Source organism: Prionailurus viverrinus, chromosome A1 (assembly GCF_022837055.1).
Source record: "Prionailurus viverrinus isolate Anna chromosome A1, UM_Priviv_1.0, whole genome shotgun sequence".
Classification (NCBI taxonomy): Eukaryota; Metazoa; Chordata; class Mammalia; order Carnivora; family Felidae; genus Prionailurus; species Prionailurus viverrinus.
In genome coordinates this window covers 21474450-21498772 of record NC_062561.1, presented here as the reverse complement: position 1 = coordinate 21498772, position 24323 = coordinate 21474450, and the positions used below count along the sequence as shown (strand labels likewise).

At 34.3% G+C, this 24323-nt stretch overlaps 1 protein-coding gene across 8 annotated transcripts in view; it reads right to left on the bottom strand.

The window, feature by feature from the left end:
* The window catches only part of LOC125166382 (uncharacterized), a 74339-nt gene that overhangs the window by 31799 nt on the left and 18217 nt on the right, over positions 1–24323 (bottom strand). For 3 of the 8 annotated variants that reach the window (XM_047860306.1, XM_047860316.1, XM_047860324.1), the window contains exons 3-4: positions 17733–17815; positions 14151–14716 (exon numbers count right to left, since the gene is read on the bottom strand). The exons of 1 other annotated variant lie outside the window; for it this stretch is intronic. The gene's annotated coding sequence lies outside the window, so the exon portion shown is untranslated. Of the gene's footprint in view, positions 1–2207; positions 2806–14150; positions 14717–15048; positions 15961–17732; positions 17816–24323 lie in introns of those variants that run through there. 4 more of the 8 variants (XR_007152449.1, XR_007152450.1, XM_047860295.1 and 1 more) reach the window with 4 other exon arrangements.

The following is a 24323-nucleotide window of genomic DNA, read 5'->3' as shown; positions in this document are numbered from 1 at the left end:
ATGGTTACATTCATTTCCCTATTCCTCTATTTTCAATCTAGTGTATCTGTTTTACTCCTTCCAACTTGATACTTTGATTCATGTTTCCTGTACTTGAAAGCTTCCAATATCTTCATTTCCAAGAATTAATTCTACCTATTCTTTAAGCCCAGCTCACCGTCCACCTCCCCTAAGAAGTCTTTTTTGGTGAGTCTAAGTCTACATTTTCTTTGATCTTCTACTAAACTTCAAGTCCACAAGGCAAAATTTACTCTCCACTATTTTCTAGTTGTTTCTTGTGTGTTAGTATATTTCTATTATGGCTAAAAGTTCTTTGCTGACAGTGACCATCTTTTTGGACTATAGTAAGTACTAGACATAGAATAGGCCCTTAAAGCTCACTTGAAAAATGCAAAGAAAACTTAAAAAAAATTTTTTTAAGTAAACTGTATACCACACATGGGGTTTGAACTCATGACTCTGAGACCAACATTTGCATGCTGTATTGACTGAGCCAGCCAGGCATCCCAAATTGTGAAAGAATTTTAAAGTAGTTTTTAAATAACCATCTTTGATGACATAAAATGATATTCACTCTTGTTATAGAATTTGAGGCCTCAAATTACAACCAACTCAGATTTTCACACCGTTCAAAATAAATTTGCATTATGAATAAACTGTCCTACTCTATCACATGTACATAACATAACCATGATGAAAACCAGTGGCCATTTGTGATAATCCAATTCCTTCTGATCCAATTTCTACAAGTAACTGGCCTTGTTTACAACCAACAGATTATAACTGAGTGTTTTGTAACTCAAATTCTTTAGAGTGTACATCTTTAAGTGTATTATCAAATTATGAATACACTAATGTTCAGCTTGAAATAAAGTGAAACTTTGCTTAAAGGAAATTGGAATTCTTCAAATTAAATCCTTAATCTGAATGAGTCTCTTGTGCTCTACCTCAAGAAAAAAATTATAATCAAATACTCTTTGGGTTATATGAAACACATTGAACACAATTCTTAAAATTTCTATACCTATAATTACATATTACTTTATACTACTTGATAGTAAGATTCCTTACTCATAAAGTTTGGTGATATTCAGCATGCTTTGAGACAATATACTGACACTGTAATTTTTAGGTTTTAGGAAATACTCAAAAGTTTAGGATTACTATAAACTTCAGTTAACTAAATCATCTAGTACTCCATACTGTTCCATTAATTCAATTAAATGCTTTATGTGATAAACTTAAAAAAATTATATTTTTTATGGGGGGGGGCAGATAGGGGCAGAGAGAGACAATTCCAAGAAAGCTCTGTGCTGTCAGTGCAGAGCCTAACATGGGGCTCTACCTCATGACTGTGAGATCAGGACTTGAGCTGAAGTCAAGCTGGATGCTTAACTGACTGAGCTGCCTAGGGATCCCTCAAATATGATTTTTTTCTGAAATTTTATTATTTTAAATTTACAAGTGTTTCTCCTTCTCTAGGTTCCAGTTTTTTTTTTTTTTCTCTCTCTCTTTTTTTGACTGTGTCTCTTACAGACAAGGTGTTGGTCTGACAAAGGGTAGGAAAAATACATCTTTTTTTTCTATAATGGCAAAGTTAAACATGTAATTTCCAAAATTCTAAGGTGATAATAAAGTCTCCCATAAATCTACAAGATTATTCAACTTTTTCCTTTGCTTTTGTAATATGTCAGTATAAAGAATTACTTGCAGGGTGCCTGGGTGGCTCAGTCAGGTAAGCCTCTGACTTTGGCTCAGGTCATGATCTTGTGGTTCATGAGTTCAAGTGCCCCATTGGGCTCTCTGCTGTCAGTGCAGAGCCAGCTTCAGACCCTCTTCCTCTCTCTGCCCCTCCTCCGCTCACATGCACTCTCTCTCAAAAATAATAAGCATTTAAAAAAAAGAAGTATTTGCAAAATGGATATATTGGAGTCTGACTTTGTTTAGGGTTTTAAAAATTTGGGACAAGACAGAGACAAATTCAATCTTTTAAATTTTAAACTGAGGTTTGGAGAGAGATAGCAACTTGCTTAAGGTCACACAACTAATCGCAGAGCCAATTTTAAGTATTTGAGTACCATCACACTTCTCTAAGTACAGTTTAAGCTTCTGTTTACATTGTCATTCCTCTGGCAAAGTAACAATCTACCTAAACACTTCTTTAGTCTAATGTTCACAAATATGAATTTATTATACTGCATTATAACCTTTTGTTCTCCTTCATTTCATGGTCATCTAAACCAGTGAGAAACCGTTAGCTTCTTTTACATGCTCAACTGGTATCTTGATAAAATGGCATCTTGGGGCGCCTGCTCACACTCTGTTTCTCTATCTCAAAAAAAAAAAAAAAAAGGAGGCATCTTGAGGACAGTGAAGAGAATGGTATCAGAGGCAAGTGCCTTGAACAAAGTGACTTGTTGGATGAATGAACAGCTGTACACACATTACTGAATGAGAATGAAGTGATGGAAGTTTCATTGTCTGAGACCTTAAAAGGACAAAACCACAGAAAATAATTTACAGATTTGTGCGTCTAGAATCATCAAATTAATCTAATGAACATTTTTACTTCTAATTTGTATTACCTGATTTTCTGCATTATTCCTAATTCTGTATGAATTCTTTTTTAAAAGTTTATTTTGAGAGACAGCAAGTGAGTGAGCAAGCATGTGTTCAAGCATGCAAAGCAGGGGAGGGACAGAAAGAGAGGGAGAGAGAGAATCCCCAAGCAGGCTCCTTGCTGCCAGCCCTGGACCAACATAGGGCTCAATCCCATGAACTGTGAGAGTAAGACCCAAGCCGAAATCAAGAGTCAGATGCTCAATCGAGTCACCCAGACACCCCTGAATTCTTGAGTGAATACTAAGTTATTTATTTAGGGATGCTTATATTATTTTCCATAGAAGCAAGTAACAGAACCAAAAGCATAGTCTAAAAAAATTAATCTAAAATATTAATTTTACTATTTCTATGAGAAACTTCATCTTTTCAATTATGAGAAATTACACACAAAAATACTGACTACTAAAAGTAAACATGTTGGAAACACAGAGAAAGTTCTAAATTTATAAGATTATTTGCTGATAACAGAATTCTAAAAATGTGACTTACCTTTTAAAACCCCCATGTTAAATAAATCAGATTTATTCATTCAACTTTAATTTAAATGCTATCTACCATGTGAAATACATTTTAATTTTAATGTCCTTACATGTGTAAGGAAACTGTATTACTTGAAATAACATCAGATATCATAAATTGTAGAACTATACATTCCACACATTAATAAATTAAAACTATGAAAATGTAAACAGCACAATTTCACATAAAAAGATTATATTGACAGGAAGCAGAATAAAAAGTAAACTTAGACAGAAAAAGTAATTTCCAACCACTTTAGACTTCTCCATGGCTAATAATTACAGTAGTCCCCCTTATCATTGGTTTCACTTCCCATGGTTTCAGTTACTGCTGTCAACAACAGTCTGGAAGCAGATGACTCCCTTCTGATGAATAGTCAGAAGGTCCACAGTAGCCTACTGCTACGTCACAATGCCTACGTCATTTACTCCATTTAATCTCATGACACAGCAACTTTATCATCTCATACCATCACAAGAAAGTTGAGTACAAGGTATTTTGAGAGAGCACGTTCACATAACTTTTATTATAGTATATTGTTATAATAGTTCCATTTTATTATTAGCTATTGTAAATCTCTTACTGTGCCTCATTTACAAATTAAACTTTACCATGGGCATATATGTATAGGAAGAACACAGTATATACAGGGTTCAGTACCACCTGCAGTTTCAGGCATCCAGTGGGGATCTTGGAACATGTCCCTCACAGATAAGGTGGGGGGGAGGACTATTGTATGGATACATTTTGAAGATGAGGTTCTTACGCTTCCTTTCACAGGTCTCTGGTAATTCTATTGAGCAATTATCTACCTCAAGCTGTTAACACTGTCATGTCTTGATATCAGAACCCTATTGTAATGCAATGGTATCTCAGGCTTTTTCTTGTCTAAAAATGAGGATATGGAGTATTCTATGGCAGTGAGCAGTTAATTTTAGAAAAGTTATTAAAAATAAAAGGCAATTTTCAGGTGCCAGGGTGGCTCAGTTGGTTAAGTAACTGACTCATTTTGACTCAGGTCAGGATCTCACGGTTCACGAGATTGAGCCTTGCATTGGGCTCTGTACTGACAGTGAGGAGCCTGCTTGGGATTCTCTCTCCCTCTGCCCCTACCCAACTTGTGCTCTCTCTCTCAAAAAATAAATCAATAATTAAAAGGAAATAAAATGAATTTTAGAGTAGCAAATGTGTCAAGTAAATTATCATTTGTTAACTATAAAACACCCAAATATTTGACAAGGTAGGGTTATGTCTAGTTGGGAGGACTTAATTATAAAGAGCAACAGAGGCTACCATGTGAAATCTATCCAAGAGGCTACATACAGTAAGCAGGGTATTAAGAGCTTCAGTTAATTTGGGAATATACTTAGGTCCCCCTCCAAAAGTACAGCCCAGAAGCCAGATTTCCCAATGCAGAGCAAAGCATCTGAATATCCTGGGCTTAGACAGACAGGATTCAGAGGTTGGATACTGCAGATTTAGGCATGCAGGGTTTGGGAGGTCAGCAAGATCACAAACGGAATGCTAGGTAAAGGAGTCACAACCAGATCAGGGAAAGATGCAAGTGAAAAAAGCATCTATTTCTTGATGAGGTAGAAACAGAAAGTAGTTACAAAGAACTGTTTTGGTTGGATTCTTACAAGCTTGTATGGATTCATTGGCCTAAGCAAGGTTGACTTGGATTTTAAAGCTGTCTTAAGCAATCAACTATTGGGTCAATCACACGACTGACAAAGTGGGGAAAAAAAGCTGTTAAATAATTTTAATACCTTTTAAAGTACTTAATACTTTTAAAACTCTGAATCTTAAGATAGTAGAAGTTAACTGAAATTCCTGACCTCCATAGTGCTTTCTTGTAAAATTTGAGAACATCTGGGAATGAATTTCAGCCTGCTAGAGACAATTTTTCTTAAGACTTACATCAGATACATTGTCAAAGTTTTTGTCTATGTTACCTAGGGGATAAAATATGCTGTGTGAAATTCTTTATTCCTAACTAGTACATCATCTCAAAGAGAAATGAACACTTACAAAGACTTTCACATACAAAACTGTATTAACTGGCAAACACTATTTCACTTTTCTAATTTCTCTTTCCTTCTGATCCTTTGGTGAAATTGTGATACTGGTGATCTATAAATAAATTTGACCTGAGCCTGGAGAATTCCACTGTAAAGTTAAGATACAATTTCTGGCTAAATGACTAGTGAGTTGTCTTGGGCAACCATATTAATATTGGTATCAATATATCATGTAATAAGGAAAAAAACTAACATACTACTTAGTGCTGTGGGGTCATCAGCTCTACTTACTACATTAGTCACAAATGAGATGTTAAGATAGTCTCTGGGCTTATAGGCCAACAGAAAAGAAGGAAAAAAAATCATCACAGTATGATGTAACATAAGCAATAATGAAACTATTGTAAGGATGATAGTACAGAAAGGGAGTGATCTTCTGTGTATGTAGACAGGCTGAGAGGAGGTTGCCCTTTTGAGGTAACACCTGAGAACATTTCTAAGTGCTGAGTGAGGATTTGTTACACTGCCTGGAATTGGTTGAGACAGAATGTTTAATACTAATTAAGCCCTGCCAGAAGTTTAATTCCTTAAATTGATATGAACTACTAAGAAAAATGGTATGTCTGATAGCTTAGGGATAGTATCCAAAACAAGTCACAATTTGTATAGTTTGTCTGCAGTCAATTACAAAAGGTCTATTTTTCTTGGATTTTGATGAGCTTTCAGAGACACAGTATGCTTAAGTGGGAGGACAATGATGTTTGATGCTTTAAAAACAATACAACCAAGTATGACCTATTGATTGTGTAGACTTACTCTGGACAGTTGGGGGGGGGGTGCAGCTGTCTCAATGTCCTCTATCACATTGCTATCACAATGAAGATGACTCAATTCATATATCTGCATGTATATATCCATGGACCATGCAAATAAATATACAAAGGTCATGGACACATAAACACATCCCATGACAAATGTTACCAAAACACACTTCTAAGAGCAGGTCTCCTTGCGGTAGGACAATAGTACCATCGTGGAATATTTGAGAAGTTAATTTGGTTTGATAGAATACTTCCACATACAAACCTATCTTTAAGGTATCAGTATTATTTTTAGCAGTTTCAGGCTTAGTATTTTGTCTCCTCTACCTCTGATTAGTTATAGGGCAGAGGTTGTAAATATTAATTATTAACAGCAGATCTGCAGTCAAACCACCCGGGCTTGAATAGTGATTTCACCCTCCCCCCACCCCCCCAACTTATTAGTTATGTGGCATTAGGCATACTATTTCCTCAACTCCATTTCTTTACCTGTATCACAGGGATAATGATATGCTTCCCTCACAAGGAGGTGGAGACTTAAATGGTTTATTACATGTCAGTTTCTAGCAAAAGACAATGTGTTAGCAGTTATTTCTATCACTAAAAGCAGCACCTAAAGCTTGAGTGGTTTCTATATGCACTTAAATCAACCCTAGCAGATATTAAAATACTTTGATTTAGGTCATTTTCACTAAAATTACCAAACAATAAAAAAATTACCGGCTTATCTCCCAGAGGGGCAAATAAACCTAAAAAATGTGCCACAGCTGATGTTCCATTATTATATTTACTATTATCTCCTATCCATAATCTCATATCTAACTTGGAAGAGAACCAGAGTGTTTGAAGAAGTACTTAGCTGTAAAAACTAAGAAGCCTGCCTTAAAAGATGTCACAAAAATTATTTTCTTAGCCAAGCCATAATATTGTCTCAACAATGATTTGGCCTCAAAAGAACTGGCAAAGATACTACAAAATTATTTCCTGCACATCTGATGCCAGAATCAACTACACTCCACTGCCAATTTCAGTGATATTGATCCTCCTGGGCACACTCCATTTAATAAGTAACTGAGCACCTACTATGTGCCTGGCAAGATAGAAAAAGTTCCAACTGAAGCTGGATTCCCCTATATGTAATTACAGAAAGAATTCCAAGAGTGGTGATTCTAAGCCCAAGCTATTGTCCTGCAGTCTTAAGAACATCCAGCACCACAGAATATAAACATCAAAGAATGCCGTACTGACACTATAACTAAAATCTCAAATCAGAACTATAGATTAAAAATTTCTATAGAATGGATTCCTTCCTGTTCATCTAATATTTTCAACTTTACTCTCCTGTTAAGTCTTAAGAGGAAAATGAAAAGTTAATGATCCATTTCTATTCTGGATTTGTCTAATAGCCTTCAAAAAGTAATCCTTCTTGAAAACAAATGCCAATTTATAAAAGCTTTTAATATTTAAAAATTATGTTCTCTTAGTATTTAATGAAAGTAAGTTAACATTTTTATTTCATAGTTCTCAGACAAGTGATACGTTTCTGGAAACCTTGATCTTGAACTTCTTAGAGTACCTTCCTTAGATGCTGCCAGGTCTGTTAAAACAATGATCATTATCAGTAAAAACTGTCCAAAAGCAAAACAAAATCCATGTTTCCCTATGATTTCCTTTAGTCAAAAGTTGTCCTGTTGGCACAAATGGTCTTACATTTTAAAGGCAAGGACTTAAGATGATGTGTACTCATTTTCTTCATTCCAAACAGTATCTTTAAATCTTACTAACTACCCCAACCCCATTTCATCACTTTTGAGGGTCTTGGCAAAGCAGTCCACTTCCCTAATGCACACATTCAAAGTCAGCAGAAAGCCCCTGCACATCCCTGAAACTCCCCGGTTTTGCCCTCCAGGTGAAAACAAAATGCACAAGCCTCAGATTGTTACTTGTCTTCTCTTTTTCAAGGAAGCTTGGAAGCTCCTCAGTACCTTCAACCATTCCTTGTGAGATCTGAGCACCTCATATTTTTCAATTTTCTGAATGCACTCCAGTTGGTTCACATCCATACTCTACATGTGTCCTGACATGAGTCATACATACCAAGACTTCCAATCAACAATGGTTTGGGGGAACAAGTGTTTATTAGCATGTAATAGGTTAACCTAAATAAATCAATTTTCATGCTAGTTTTGAAATGTGTCCAAAGTTTACCTAAATTCCAAATTAAATAATCCAACTTGGCTATCCAGAAACCAAGGCTACCTAGTATTGTTGGGGGGGGGGGGGGCGGGGAAGTACACAGAAGAAATTCTCTTTTTTGGGTGAGGGGGTATTTAGTTCCTTAATCAATATGGGAAATACAGTAAAACCATCACAAACTTTTCCTGAAGAGTGTGACTATGTAAACTTTCTAAAATGAGTAAGTCATCAATTTTTAAAGGTCCAAATACCTTGAGTTTTAGAGGTAAACACATCTAAGAATCACTAATTTAAAAAACAGTAAAATAGCTTATTATCGACCAGAGGCTTTACTTTTGTTTTTTTTTTCCCAGAGGATGCAATAAACCACTAAAATGCAGACCCTAGTGGCACAACAGGGTCTGACCTGAAATCTGCACCACAGGCCTGTTCTGGTGACAAATATTCCTCTCCACAGGTAAAGATTTTTAGATTCCCCCCAAATGTATTTTCTTTACCTTATTAGCCAACGTGTTTTCAGGTTCTAAACCTGCTTTTTCTAAATTAAACTACCACTGTTCTTAAGAGTTTCAAATTATAAAATATTTGCATGTGAAAAAACCAAGTTGAGACATACCATATTTTGCTTACATTCTGAATGGGTCACAGTAACAGAAAGGTCATACACTAGAACTCATACATTTGTGTTAGGTTTACATATTGGTAACTTTAGTCATGTTTTGCACGAAATGTCCATATTAATGTTTCTTGAATATCAAATATGAATTCCACAATTTTAGAACAGCTCAGGTTTTTGGTAAATTTGATGTGGTTATGGAGATACAAAAGAAACAAATTCATAACTTAGTACACCAGTCTTAGATTTCTCTCTGAGCAAATCTTGGGCCAGTATACATATTTCAGTAGTTATTTTTCTTTCCTGCTAAAAAACCTTCAATGACTTCCCTTGCCTCAGAATGCTTCTCACACAATGGAAAGGTACCGTTGGGGTTGGCATGCAGGCGTGGTAGAAGAAGCCAAAGGGTAAACAAGATGCATCTTCCCATAAACTCAGATTTACTAATCTTGAGGAAAAAAAGTTAATAAAATTTAAGCACTTTTACAGTAAAATATTATGCAACAAATTATAAAGACAATAGTTTAAGGTATACTTTAGATAAATGTAAAGAAAAAATTTTCTTAGCCAAAAGCATATCCCCTCTCTCTTCTCTAGAGAGAGATGTTCTAGATTTTGATCCCTGGAATAGTTATCATTTGGATTAAGAAATAAAATTTGTTAATTCAACTATGCAACTAGAAGGGAATAATATAAAGCTAATAATTGTTGCTACTGGATAGTAAAAATAGGATTTTTAAATAGATTTTTTTGCCTGTTCCAAAGGTTTCTACGCCTATGTATTCCTTTTATGCTAGGAGAGATTAAATCTTTTCAAGGAAAATTATTTTTTCTATTAAAAAGTTTATTTATGTATTTTTTAAAGTTTATTTTTGAGAGAGACAGAGCATGAGAAGGGGAGGGGCAGAGAGATAGGGAGACACAGAATCTGACGCAGGCTCCAGGCTCTGAGCTGTCAGTACAGAGCCGGATGCGGGGCTCGAACTCACAAACTGTGAGATTACGACCTGAGCTGAAGTCGGAGGCTTAACTGACTGAGCCATCCAGGTGCCTCCCCCCTCCTCAAATTTTTTTAAAGTAAGCTCTACACCCAAAGTGGGACTTGAACTCATGACCCCAAGAACAAGAGTCACATAATCTACCGACTGAGCCAGCCAGGTGCCCCAAGCAGGAAAATTCTTAATTTTTAGATCTGAAAGTCAGTTTCATTGCTGTTAAGTATCTGTAACTATAAAATAAACTGGATTTGTTTTTCTTTACATAGTTTATTAATACAGTTTCAAAATTAAAATAGATTTATCACTTTTATACTTACCTTTTGAAGTTTTGAAGAGTGGAGAAATGACAGCAAAAGCACTCAACAATGAATTCAAGATGTGATTTTTGAATTCCTTTCAACCCTCCTTTGAGAACAGAGATTGCTCCCCTACAGCTGATTTTTAAATTATCTGATTTTTGAAGTTACCTGTTCAGTTCTTCCCTGATAGTTAATTTTTATTACTTCTAAATTTCCTGAACCCAGCAAAATTTCCAAAAGGGTTATGATTATGTGGTGGTGCTTCAAATATTTGTTTTTATTTTTTAAGGATTTTTCTCTCTCCTTTTCAAAAACAAACTTTCCCCAAGTCACAAAAATCATAAAGCTTACTTATAATCATGAAAATAAGATCCACCTTCCTCATCTTAATAAGATTTGTCTCACGCCTGTAGTAAACCAGTGATTAACAGTTCAGCAAATGTATTCTTCTAACGAGTCTGTTCATACTGTCTGACATTTATCATGAACAATTTTCTAGCTGATCAAATATTCATTACATTATTTTAAGTAGCTGCACAGTATTCCACTCAGCATGTTATTTAATTAGCCTTTTAATATTGGACACTTTAAAAACTCTTACAAATTTTTATTATTATAAGCAACACCATAATAAACACATGCATTACTTAAGAGTGTATTTATTAATTACTTTTACAATATTGAAAAATTAAAATGATGACTTATCATTCCTTTAAATGTGCTAAAATCCTAAAAATATATATGGATGGTTCATACTCAATTATATATGAGATATAGAAAGAGAGAGGGAAGGAGGAAATGGAAGTAGAGAAAGAGGGCCAGAAGGAAGGAGGGAGGGAGGGAGAAGAGATTTTCACGTAACTGAGGAAAAAAATCAACTATATCAACGTCAGCACAAAATTGGTATTTAAACTTTGGGACCTGATATTTAGGTTGATGTTTTCAAGTTCTGGGTGTTTTAGTCACTTGCTTTTCTTCATTTTGTTTATAAAATTTTAAATGTTTATTCATATGGCTAATGCATTTAAAAGGTTAATATGTATTAATAAATGAGGCACAATTAATGAAGTATTATGTCCCTCAGGTGTGTTAAGTTAGGAAAAAAAAGGCTAAGAACTAGAGATATAAATCATTCATACCACAAGATAGAGGGATAACACCACATGGTTAAAGTCAGGAAACATTTACCACACACAAGAGGTCTGGCTCATTTTTAACCACGTACAGGGAGGGATTAGCTGGGAGAGACTGGGGTGGTGAAATGGCATAAATAAAAGCAAACAGAAAAACGGATGGGTCAAGACTAGTTCACTTGAAGAAGAGTTGGGGCAATATCATGATGCAAAAGCTAACAAGTTTGAATTTTACCTTATAAACAAAAGCAGTGTTTTAGGAAGATTAAGTTAGTGGGATATATACCACAGCGAATGAAACAATTCCAGGCAAAGAACGTTTCAGCTAAGATGCTACAGAACAGGTGATAAATCATTAAATACTTAATTATGACATCAATTCCAGAATGGAGGCATCAAATGGCGGTGATTTGTTTGGGTAAATGACAAACATGAGTAAGTTTAGTGTCTCCTGGAGCTGTTAGCTTTGACAAGCTAAAGTGATCAAGTGGAAAACAAATTCAGAGCCATCAAAGCACAATTTGTAAAAATCTGATCATCACACATGTACCTAATTAACCAACTATTTAAACATTTTGTTTAAAATGTTTAAACAATAGTGTCTGATGGAGGTTGTAATCTTGAGTCAGATTTATAAAAATACTGTTCTACCTACAAAGGTCAAATAGGCTGAGACGCATACTGCTGTCAAAGTTCTCTGAAGGAAGTATGAAAAATTAAATCTGTAGAACAAGCTAAAAGCTGAAAACAGCCATAAGATCTAGCCCTTACAGACTCTTCGATCCCATGAATTGAGTCCCCTTCTTGTGAATTTAATCGTAGCCAACCAGATCTCCTTGCTGTTTCTTGTACACACCAAAAGTGGTTCAGCCTGAAGATCTTTGAAGTTGTTATTTCACCTGCCCGAAAGGCTCTTTTCCCAGATACCTAATAATTTGCTCATCATTTTAAAAATCTTTGTCTAAATAATCATTTGTCAAGCATTTTCTCTCTACAGTATTTAAAAACTTCTCTCTCCTGTCTTCCAAACACCTTTTTATTCCATCCTTTCCACCTCCTTTGCATTATTTTTCTACAAAGTACTACCATCTGACACACCACATATAGTACCTATCAATTTTTTCGTCTAGTTTATTACTCACATCTCACTTCCAAGATCATACACTCTATGAGGGCAGAAATTTATTTGTTTTGTTCTACAGATCCTCAGCATTTGAGTAGAATAAATTTGTACCTCTCTTTATAAATGTTTCAAATCTATTTTTATTTTTTTATTATTATTTTTAATTTTTTAATGTTTTATTTATTTTTGAGACAGAGAGAGACAGAGCATGAGCAGGGGAGGGGCAGAGAGAGAGGGAGACACAGAATCTGAAGCAGGCTCCAGGCTCTGAGCGGTCAGCACAGAGCCTGATGCGGGGCTTGAACTCACAAACTGTGAGATCATGACCTGAGGTGAAGTCAGACGCTTAACCGACTGAACCACTTAGGCACCCCTCAAATCTATTTTTTTTTTTTTTAATTTTTTTTCAACGTTTATTTATCTTTTTTGGGACAGAGAGAGACAGAGCATGAACGTGGGAGGGGCAGAGAGAAAGGGAGACACAGAATCGGAAACAGGCTCCAGGCTCTGAGCCATCAGCCCAGAGCCCGACGCGGGGCTCGAACTCATGGACCGCGAGATCGTGACCTGAGCTGAAGTCAGATGCTTAACCGACTGCGCCACCCAGGCGCCCCACCTCAAATCTATTTTTAATGCTCCCGGTCAAACATCTGCATTTTCACACTGCCACAAAAGACATTCATCAGAATATAAACAAATTAACATAAAAGTCTGCATTGACCATGTTAAAATTTGTAAATTCTCTTAAGAAATCATGTACTTATTCAACTTTCTTGACTTACACGGTAGGACAATAAATACCCTTCTTCATTGCTTGCTTCAGGCTAAAACAGCATTTTTAATATTGAGGACATGGAAACTTAAAAAAAATTCTGTGATTTACTATCATATGCATTAAGTCCAAAAAGAAATAGTTTTACTGGTATAATAAAAACTTATATTCCTGAAATGGTATAATACAAGCATTCCCCAAAATTATAAAATAATGAGATGCGGAAATCAGCAAACTTTAGGGTGATTCAGAATTTCTATCACTTCCTAAAGATATTCCTTAATAGAATAATCCATGGTAGTAAGTGGTTAAATTATAAAACAAAGAGAATACCTTTGAATAACAAGTTAATCAAACTGAGTAGCATTTTGTGTAAATAGGTAGCTAAAAATTTCTCAAACAAAATCTAATCCTATGGCATATGATAAATACAAACAATAATAACATTTTCCAGGCAGTTTACATTTCTTCAAAACACAAAAGTTCAATTGCAAGAATGTAATACCAGATTATTCAAAGTTCCACAGAATTAAGGGAGAACTGTAATCATCAGTATGCTAATTTCAGTATATTACTCATAAAGTTTTTACATGAATTCAATGTATTAGTAATCAAGAAATAGACCCAAATAGAAATTATAAATGTTGAATTTAATTTCAGTAAAATAAAGACAAAAAAAAAAAAAAAAAAAGCAAGTAATTTGTCACCTCACACAGTAACTTTAACATTAGAGGTTTAAACTTAGTATTTATTTTGTCAATTATTTTTTTCTTCATATATAGCTTCATAGATAGCTTTAAAAAAAGACATCAGAAATTTGTGAGATATATTTATAAATAAATAAGGCAAGAATATATACTCTCACATTTCTGGTGTGAGTTAATTCTGCATTAAAGGGGCTCAAGCTATTAATAAGACAGAAATTATAAGAAATCCTTTGATAACAGATGAAAATAAAAAATTTTAGCTGGAAATGATGATGGTCTCATTTCTTCTTCTAGCTATGCAAATAGTATGTCTAAATACTTACTAGGACCAAATCTATCTGAAAAGTTTGGAACATTAATTTTTCTTTTTGTTAATACTCAATGAGAAACAACACTGAGAATAAAACTTTTTCGAAGAATAAGGGATAGTAATATCCACCTGTAAAAGGAAAAAAAAATTGATTTAGAATGTCAATTTCTAAATTGATAAATCATTAACAGAGATCACAGTTTATGCAAGCATAATCTTGCTAATCCAATAGAGCTAACCTGGGCATATACCCATAATGACACTTAGTGGCTTAAAAACAACATGTAATTCTCTAACAACCAAAAGGATATATAATTGATTGAAGAAAATCTTCATTGTTGAGTACAGAATTAAGTCTAAGGCCAAATTTTCATATTTACTATCACATATCAATATGTGTAACCTTAAGAGATCTGCCTTTAAATACAGGATGTGAACCGAGTTATTCAACTATTACAATATTCCTCTTGCTACCTCCTGAATACTTGCCTGAGTCCTCTGAGTTAGCTCCAAACAAACTCAATCCATACTCCAAGTAACAGATTTAAGATGCTCAATATTGAAATTATTTGGCATCAACTTAAAAAGAAACGTGAATGAAAGAAGATGAGCATTTTTTTCCCCAAAGATGGAAAAAATGAAAACACACACCTGTATATACTTATTTTTTCTTTGTAAAAATAGTCAAATTAAGGTAACATTAAAAGGTACAACTTTTGGGGCGCCTGGGTGGCGCAGTCGGTTAAGCGTCCGACTTCAGCCAGGTCACGATCTCGCGGTCCGTGAGTTCGAGCCCCGCATCGGGCTCTGGGATGATGGCTCAGAGCCTGGAGCCTGCTTCCGAATTCTGTGTCTCCCTCTCTCTCTGCCCCTCCCCCGTTCATGCTCTGTCTCTCTCTCTGTCCCAAAAATAAATAAAACGTTGAAAAAAAAAAAAAATTAAAAAAAAAAAAAAAAAGGTACAACTTTTATTTTACTATTGGCTTTTAATGTGTTCAAAATTACACAAAGATAAAGTGTATTAACTCGTACAAATACAACTTCCAGTTCTGAATTACCTAAATGTGTGTGTTTCATTAGGTACTGACAGGCTACTTCCTCTTAAGAGACTGGAAAGAAGCTGAATTCTGTTATGATAAATTTCATTATAACAGTTTTTCTATAGTTTCTCACTTTACCAATATTTTCATTTTCCTTTAATCTATTCTCAGGATTAAAACAAGAAAAGTTTTCATTTAGCAATAATAGCCCCAAGTGTTCCTTCTTCACATCTGGAGGACCTAGATATAAAAATTCACCTAGTAAATGTAAAATCCAGGTTTTCTCTCTTTCATTTAGAAGGCAGATTAGACTAAACATAATATACTTAGAAAAACAAAAACAGGAAAAAAGGTATCTAATTCCTGAGTTATTCTGGAAAATAGTGGACAAACTTTGTAATTCATTTAATAAATATTTCTAAGAATCTAGATGTTAAATCTTGGAGTACTTTCAGTGGAATCAAAAGTTATATTTGTCAGTCTTTCATAAAATAGTTGAAATGAAATAAAGGAAAAGAGGTGAACAGCTTGATGAATGATTTTTCAAAGCACCAAGTCAATAGTGCTTAATTGTACTTAATGTAAAAGCTGGCATTTAATTCTAGCTACCGTATATATGGTATACTGCTTCCTAATTTGGGGAAAAAAATATTTGCTGGGGAAAAATTGTTTTTAAAAATGAGAGCTTTGCCTTACATATTTTCTTTACCTTCACATTAGACTTTAAAAAGAAGATCCTTGATTACAATTCCTTAAATTACATCTGAAGTACTTTTAGGGTTTCTAAAAGACAATAATAATTGGAAATGATTTGTTAAGAAGTGCTTTTATTTTGTAGATTTCCTGTTTGGCTGCAATTGAAAAGGGTAAGCTAGTCCTTGTAGAAAAGAAGACCAAAAGTGTGATATGCTACACAAAAACACCTGTCTTGTCCTGAACATTAATTTTTAGTTTAATGACTTAATAAAACAATAAATAAGAAACAGAAGGTAAAGAAAACATTTTTCTTTAAATCTTAAATTAAAAATTTCAACTGTTACATCTATAAAATTAGTAACTATAATAATAATTTTTACTTTTACTGTGAAGTTAGATATTGACTATAAAAAAGCAAACAAAGTCACATTTTCAACTTGTCAAAAATCTTCAGCTAAGGATTTAATAGAAACAAAGATAAAACAATGATAGTGTAAAGTCAGAAGGCATAGGATTAAGATTCTAATCTGTCATGTGGGGCAAATTACCTAATTTGAATTTGTTTCCTGAGCCACCCAAAAAATAGGCTGGTCATCTGTAAGGCCTTTCCTACCTTTGAGTTTATGATTAAGAGCATTTTGAGACCCAGGATTTCAGGGATTTAATTCACACGTTTTGAAATTTCCCCCTTCTAACGAAATATTTAGAAACATTACTAAAAATTGTCTTGTAAGTTCTGTTCAGAATGTATATTTTATAATGCACTTATCTGTGAAATAAGCAAATATTTTTAAACTTCATTTTACTGGAGAAACAAAGGAAAAATGAGTATTTAAAAATTTCAATATTTACAATGAATATAAATATGCATTAAAGTAAATTTGGTTCTGTATAAGCTCTTTCAATAAACTCTTGATGGCATTCAACACTATTATTAAATTGCACTTACATTATTTTTTTTTACAGATTTTAAGTAATCTCTACACGCAATGTGGTACTTGAACTTACAATTCCGAGAGCAAGCGTTACACACTCTACTGACTGGGCCAGCCAGGCACCCCACAACCATGTTAATACAAATACATCTTAAAAGTTACTACTTATTTTTATAGAATCATACTAAAGATAACAAGATTCTCAATAATATTGAAAATACATTATCAATAAAACTGAAGATATATCAATGATGTTAATACATATTAAGACATATTAAAATATAAAACATATTAGACTGTAGAACATGGCCAGCCTTACTTCAGCAGCACAGTTAATACTGGAGATAATTTTAGAATCTTAACGCCAATATTTACGTGCTGCTAAGGCACTGCTGACATCACTATCATAAGAGCTATGAATAAAAAGAAATATATTTTCTTCAGAAGATCAGATCCTTGTATTTTTGAGGCAGCACAATATGGCCTGCACCTTTTCAAAATCCACAAACCATTATGTGCTGCTACTTTACTCCAAGGTTTTGTTTTTTAAACACACATTAGCACCTGAAGATACAAAAAATTTTTTTCTTTTAGAAGAGAATACATTAAGAAACCAATATTTAAAGATTATAACAGACAAAGTATACATAAATAGCTATTTCTTAGAAGCTTTTAAGTAGAATAGTAAAATTTATTTCTACATCAAATGTTTAAGGAAAGCCTACTATGTGCTAAGCATATTGCTATAGGTTAGGAACACAAAGATGTGTAATACGAGGAAAAGCTAAGCATTTCCTCCCCCTTTGTCAACTTAATAAGCCAATAAAGTTAAATATTTAATCAAATTTTTGAATGTATTAAATATATAAAAGTTTTTTTTTCCTTTTATAAACACAAAGTGAATTCATAAAATTTGGTCTTTACCTTGGTAAAAGCAAAATTCACAGACAGCAGTTCATTCCTTGTGGTATGCCTTTCTAAAGACATCTTCCATCCAGTAGATAAGACTTCATGTCAAAGGAAAAATAAGAAATGACATATAAGAGCTCAGTTTCAATAAACTTAAGCTAAGAAAATGCAGATGTACTTTTAAAGGAAAACATGATGTCACATGAAATATTTTAACGCTAAATAAAGTGAAAATATACAAAAGACTCAAGTGAATTTTCTAATTAATTTATCTTAAAAAAATCCAAGTATTATCTTACCCTTAACATTTATCCCTTTTTTAGAATAGTTACTCTGTTAAAAGTTGGACATCACTTTACATAAGAATTAAAGATTATGAAGCCTTTGGAAGATGAATTAACTTTGTACCCAGAGATGAGAAATAAAATTGGAATCCGGTGGCTCTTGATCTTCCTTTATCCTATCAGCCTCCCCTCTTCACCAGGCATGGAAATACACTCCTGAACAGTTTCCACTTACTCAGATGTAGGAATGTAATAACCTCTTTCTCTAAAAGATACAAGGAAACTGCCACCACTCTAGTTTAAGCCTCGATAACCTTTTGCTCCAGTTTTCTCACATTAAAATGGCTATGCTACAATGACTTGAGAAATACGTAATACATATTTGTATTTACCAACTACATTTGGAACAGTTCTTTAGGCTACCCTTTGCCACTTTCCAAACAAAAATGTAAACATGGTATTTTCAAATATACAAAATTTATGTACATACTTTTTTCATTTAACAAGTATCTTAATACCTACTATGTGCCAGGCACTGTCCCAATTGTTACACTAGTGAGTATACGGACACAATTCCTTCTCAGAATTTAAAATCATTTAAGGGGCACCTGGCTGGCTCAGTCAGTTAAGCGTCCGACTTCGGCTCAGGTCATGATCTCACAGTTCGTGGGTTCAACCCCCACGTTGGGCTCTGTGCTGACAGATGAGAGCCTGGAGCCTGCTTCAGATTCTATGTCTCCCTCTCTCTGACCCTCCCCCGTTCATGCTCTGTCTCGCTCTGTCTCAAAAAGAATACTGAGCAGGCTCCACACTGTCAGTGCAGAGGCCTGATGTGGAGCTCAAACTCAGGAACTGTGAGATCATGACCTGAGCAGAGATCAGGAGTCAGATGCTTAACCAACTAACCCACCCAGGTACCCTAATAAATCTTTTTTTGCTTTTAAAAACTTCACAGTAATAATGTCTTACTATTTTTAGAGTATTGACAGAGTATTTAGAGTAAAATGACATAAATTTTACTATTTTAAAGGGTACAGTTCTGTGGCATTAAGTCTACTTACACTGTTGTATAACTATCACCACCTTCCATCTCCATAACCTTTACATTTACACCAACTGACACTGGAGCCACTAAACAGTGCCCATGCTTCCATTCCCTCAGCCCCCGGACACCACTAGTCTACTTTGTCTTGATGAATTTGCCTATTTCAGGTACCTTATATAAATGGAATCATGTAACATTTATTTTTTGTGTGTCTGGCTTTTACATAGGGTTAACTTTTTCAAACTTCATCCATGCTGCTGCATATTTTACACTATCTTTCCTTTTCACAGCTGAGTAGTATTCGATTGTATGTATATACATTTTGTCCATCTATGAACATTTAAGTTGATCTTTCTGTTATTATGATTAATTGCTGCTATAAACATGGTATACAAATATCTGCTTGAGTCCTGCTTTCATTTCTTTTTGGTATAAACCCCAAAGCAGTATAACTGGATCATATGGTATTTAATTCTATTTTCATTTTTTTGAAAAACTGCCATACTTTCTTTCTTAGATAGTGGCTATACCATTTTACACTTCCATCAGCAAAGCAAAAGGATTCCCATTTCTCCCCATCCTTGCCAACACTTACTATTTTTTTCTTGTTGAAAAATAATAGCCATCCTTGGGGATGTGAGGTGGTATCTTGGTATAGTTTTGACTTTCATTTCCCTAATGATTAGTCATTTGAGCATGTCAGGCTTATTGACCATTTGTATATCTTCTTTAGTGAAATATGTATTCAAGTCCTTTACTCATTATTTAACTGGGTTTTTATTTTGTTGTTGTGGTTGAGTTGTAAGAGTTTTTTTATAGATTCTGGAGATTAGTCCTGTATCGGATATATGATTTGCAAATATTTTCTCCCATTCTGTAAGTTGCCTTTTCACTCTGCTGATAGTGTCCTGTGATGCATAAAAAATCTTAAATTTTGATGGGAGTCCGATTTACCTTTTTGTTGTTGTTGCTGCCTGTGCTTTGGGTTTGCTATCCATGAAATCATGATCAAGACTGTCATGAAGTCGTCCCCCTATGTTTTCTTCTAAGAGTTTTATAGTTTTAGTTCTTACATTTAGGTCTTTGACCCATTTTAATTTTTATATATAGTATGAAGTATCAATTTCATTCTTTTATATGTTGATATTCAGTTTTCCCAAAATGATTTGTTGAAGACTGTCCTTTTTCCGTTAGTCTTTTTTTTTTTTTTTTTTTTTTAACTGTAAGTTCTAAATGGGGATTAAACCTGGGTGGCTCAGTCAGTTAAGCATCTTCGCTTCAGCTCAGGTCGTGATCTCCTGGTTGGTGGGTTTGGGACCCAACTCAGGCTCTGTGCTGACAGGCAGGGCCTGGAGCCTGCTTCATATTTGGTGTCTCCCTCTCTCTAGGTCTCAAGAAAAAAAGGCGAGGGGGGGGGGTATATTTTAAACTAAAAATTTCTTTGAATCTATAGACTGTTCCCACTGTCACATAATAGAAATATTCAGAGGTTAATACATGCCATGAAAATATTTCTATTCTGTTTAGACATAACCATTAAGTACCAGCACATTGCTTTCAATTTTTCAAGTACTTAATTTTACTTTTAATCTGGCATCAACACAATTTGTAATAATTACTGTCTTCAAGTATGCTTCAAATTCTGCATGTAAACCTCTAAGGAGCTGACTACATATAGCCCTTGGGTCACAGAATGACTATGCTTGGTCAGGACAATGGAATACTACACTTGTGGTATGAAATGTTGATACTACACCTGGAGAAATTTTGAAATTAGCCATGCTTTGGTATCTTTAAGAATAGGCCTAAATTATGGGGTCTAACTAAACTTCATGACAATTTCATTAAACATAATTAATTTCTTACTATCCTATAAAGAAAGTGAAAGTTTTATGAAATGTCTAAATATATAAAATCCACAAACATTAAAAATTTTTTTAACTTGTTTTTTGGCTACAGATGCTTAAAAACAAAAAAAATTAACCAGATAAGATACCTTTAAAAGTCAATGTTGAGAACAGGCAGGTAATGAAATAGTATTCAGATAAAATCCAAGAAGTCTGTTTTATAATCCATAAAAACCTAGCTTTTGAGTAAAGTATAAAACTGTAGTATGTCTATACTTGATTTTTTTTTTCTGATTAAGAAAGTAATGATTATTTAGAAATTGTGTGTGAGGTGGACTTCAATCTAGACAACATACACACACACACACCCACCCCCACACACATATCAAGGTCTGTATAATCAGGACCTATCCAGTATTTCCTACTTCTCTCCAATTAAAAGCCTCTACCATTCCAGTTAAAAGGTCTCTTTTAAGAGACATAAACCAATGTAGTATGTAGACTTTTCTGAAATAATCAAGAATTTTAAGAGAAACTAGACATTATTACAATAAGATTATTATTCATTGTGTTATTCTAAGTATGGGTGGTTACATATTTAGCAAAAAAGGGTCCCTATAAGTTAGAGAAGCATTTAAGTATTTATGAGTGGACAAAAACTGGTCAGGCATGTGCTGTGGCCATCAGGTAAGTAGCAAGTGGAAGAAAATTATTTATCATGCTTGTAGTCAATTGTTTTCCAGTTCTTTCCTCTCCTAAACTGTATATTCCTTTCTCCTCTCTAAATCTTCACTGAAGCTACTGCTGGAGGCTAAAATACTCACTAATCCCCTTTCAATTTATTCCTACTTTAGAGGACAATTCAAGTCTATATTTTCCAGTGTAATCTTCAGCCTTCCTAGCTGATATTGAATTGCACCAGTTTTAAGAACTTTTGAATACAGGAAATTATTCTTATTGAGTACTATGCTGAGCAAATAACCGGCTTAATTATTTCATACCTATCATCCATTCAAATTGGACTAGCTACGTAGCAATGCTTCCTGGTATGGCCCATGCCATTTCTCTACTTATATACAAACGTTATATAGTGCCTCCATCACTTAAACTGTGCTTTCAAGTTTGCTGGCTAAAAGCAAAGTCACATTCCCTAACTACATATGGAAAGAGCCTTACTGGTTAGATGCAGATCTAATTAAACAAACAAACAAAAAACAAACAAACAAAAAAAAAGAGCTATTAAAAAATTAGAAAACAACCATTCAACTCTTGTCCTTTTTCTTTATAAAAGTTTTACTTCCAAGCCCCGTGGTTTATACTCTGGCCTATGAGCTCTTGATTATCTTTATGATTTACCACCTTTTAAGTATGTATCACTTTTCATTTTTATACTCTTTTAAGAAAACAATACTCATTTTGAAAGGTGAGACAATAAATCAATGTTTTAAGAAGTCAGCTTGAACATTAATCTGAGTAAATAGGAATGTTTAAGTACATTAAATTAGCTTTTTTCATATTAGATACGAGATTTATTTTTTTAAATGTTCCTTTATTTTGAGAGAGAGAGAGTAAGCGGGGGGAGGGGGTAGAGGGGGAGAGGGAGAGGGAGAGAGAGAGGGAGAGGGAGAGGGAGAGGGAGAGGGAGAGGGAGAGGGAGAGGGAGAGGGAGAGGGAGAGGGAGAGGGAGAGGGAGAGGGAGAGAGAGGGAGAGAGAAATCCCAAGCAGGCTCCTCTTTGTCAGCACAGAGCCCGATGTGGGGCATGAACTCATGAACCATGAGATCATGATCTGAGCTGAAATCAAGAGCTGGACATTCAACCAACTGAACCACCCAGGCACCCCAGGTTAACAGATTTAAAAATTTTTTAAATACAGTAAAAAGGATACAAATTTTATATAAATTAAATGTTTTCCCCCTCATTTTCTTGCAATTAATTGATTTGCAAGTCTAATTTTGATTCAATTAACTTTCTGTTTAGGCATATTTACTTTCTTATGCTGCTTTAATTTCAGTTCATCTCATTCATGTTAGACATTACCGCATTTAACAAAAACATTAAAAAATTCTAGGCATGTCTCCTAAGCTCTAAAATCATCCTGGATGAAACAGAATTTACTAGCCACTTTCTGCATTTTTCTTAACTTAATCAATATAATATGCAGCAAAAATAATTTATTGAGGGAGAAATGATACAGAACACTGAATTTGAAGCTGGGAGACCCAAGATGGAATCCTGACTCTACCCCTTGTGTCTTTTTTTTTTTTTAATGAGTGAGTGAGTGAGAGAGAATGAATGAATGAATGAATGAATGAATGAATGAATGAATATCTTAAGTAGACTCCACACTCAGTGTAGAGCCTGACATGGGGTTCAATATGATGACCCCTGGGGTCATGACCTAAGCCGAAATCAAAACCCAGATGCTCAACAGACTGAGCCACCCAGGCGCCTCTATTCCTTATGAATTCTTGTATCTTGGGTAAGTTATTTCAGTACATGGAGCTTTGAGACTTCTTTTTGTAAAATGGGTTATTAATGGCTAGTTCATAGCCCTTTTAAGACTGTACAAATTTAAACTTTTATGAACACAGCTAGTAGTGAATAGGTATTTAATAAATGACTGCTGAATTTCTTAACTTACGGTAGGATTTGAAATACACTTTGGACAAACGTAGGGTTTCAGTGGACTGTGATTCAACATGAACCAACAGTGCCGATGACAAAGAGAAAGTCAGTGGAACCAGGCAGGCTACATTGATAGAACTACCTTATTCATGAAAGACAGACTGTATTGTGTACCTCAAACCACACTGAGTACAGTCAGTTCTATATGCAATACTGACAAAATGTAGCAGATCCAAAGTGGAATATCCAGGATACTACTGGTCTAGAATTCATGCTATGAGAACCAGTGGAAGGACTTAAGTATGCTTAGCCTAGAGAAAAGACAGAAAAACTATTTCTAGAAGACATATCTAGGGCCAAAGGATGAAATTATATACTAAACTGAAACCTGCTCTCTTATGAAAATTTTATTTTCTATCAATTATTTTAACTGACATAAATACAATTTATACCATTAAGGAAAAAGTTTCTCTATTATAGTTTTAACACTAATACTCTGAGCATTAGAATAAAATGAATAAAGATCAACTAAAAAAAAACTGACTTAGAAAATTTCAGTATAAGCTGTTTTATTAAGGATTTGGAGGACAAACTATGTTTAAGTTTTGATGATAGGGCATTAAATACAAAGGGAATAAAGAAACAGAGACAATTTAAAGAAAACAAAACTGAAAAGAATTTTAAGAAATTTATTTACTGGATATAACAGGAAGCATGAAACTGGCAAAAAGTCAGGTGTGATTGCTGACAATTTGACATGTATCTATTTCAATTCTGCATTCAATCTGTTTCTGTTTTTACA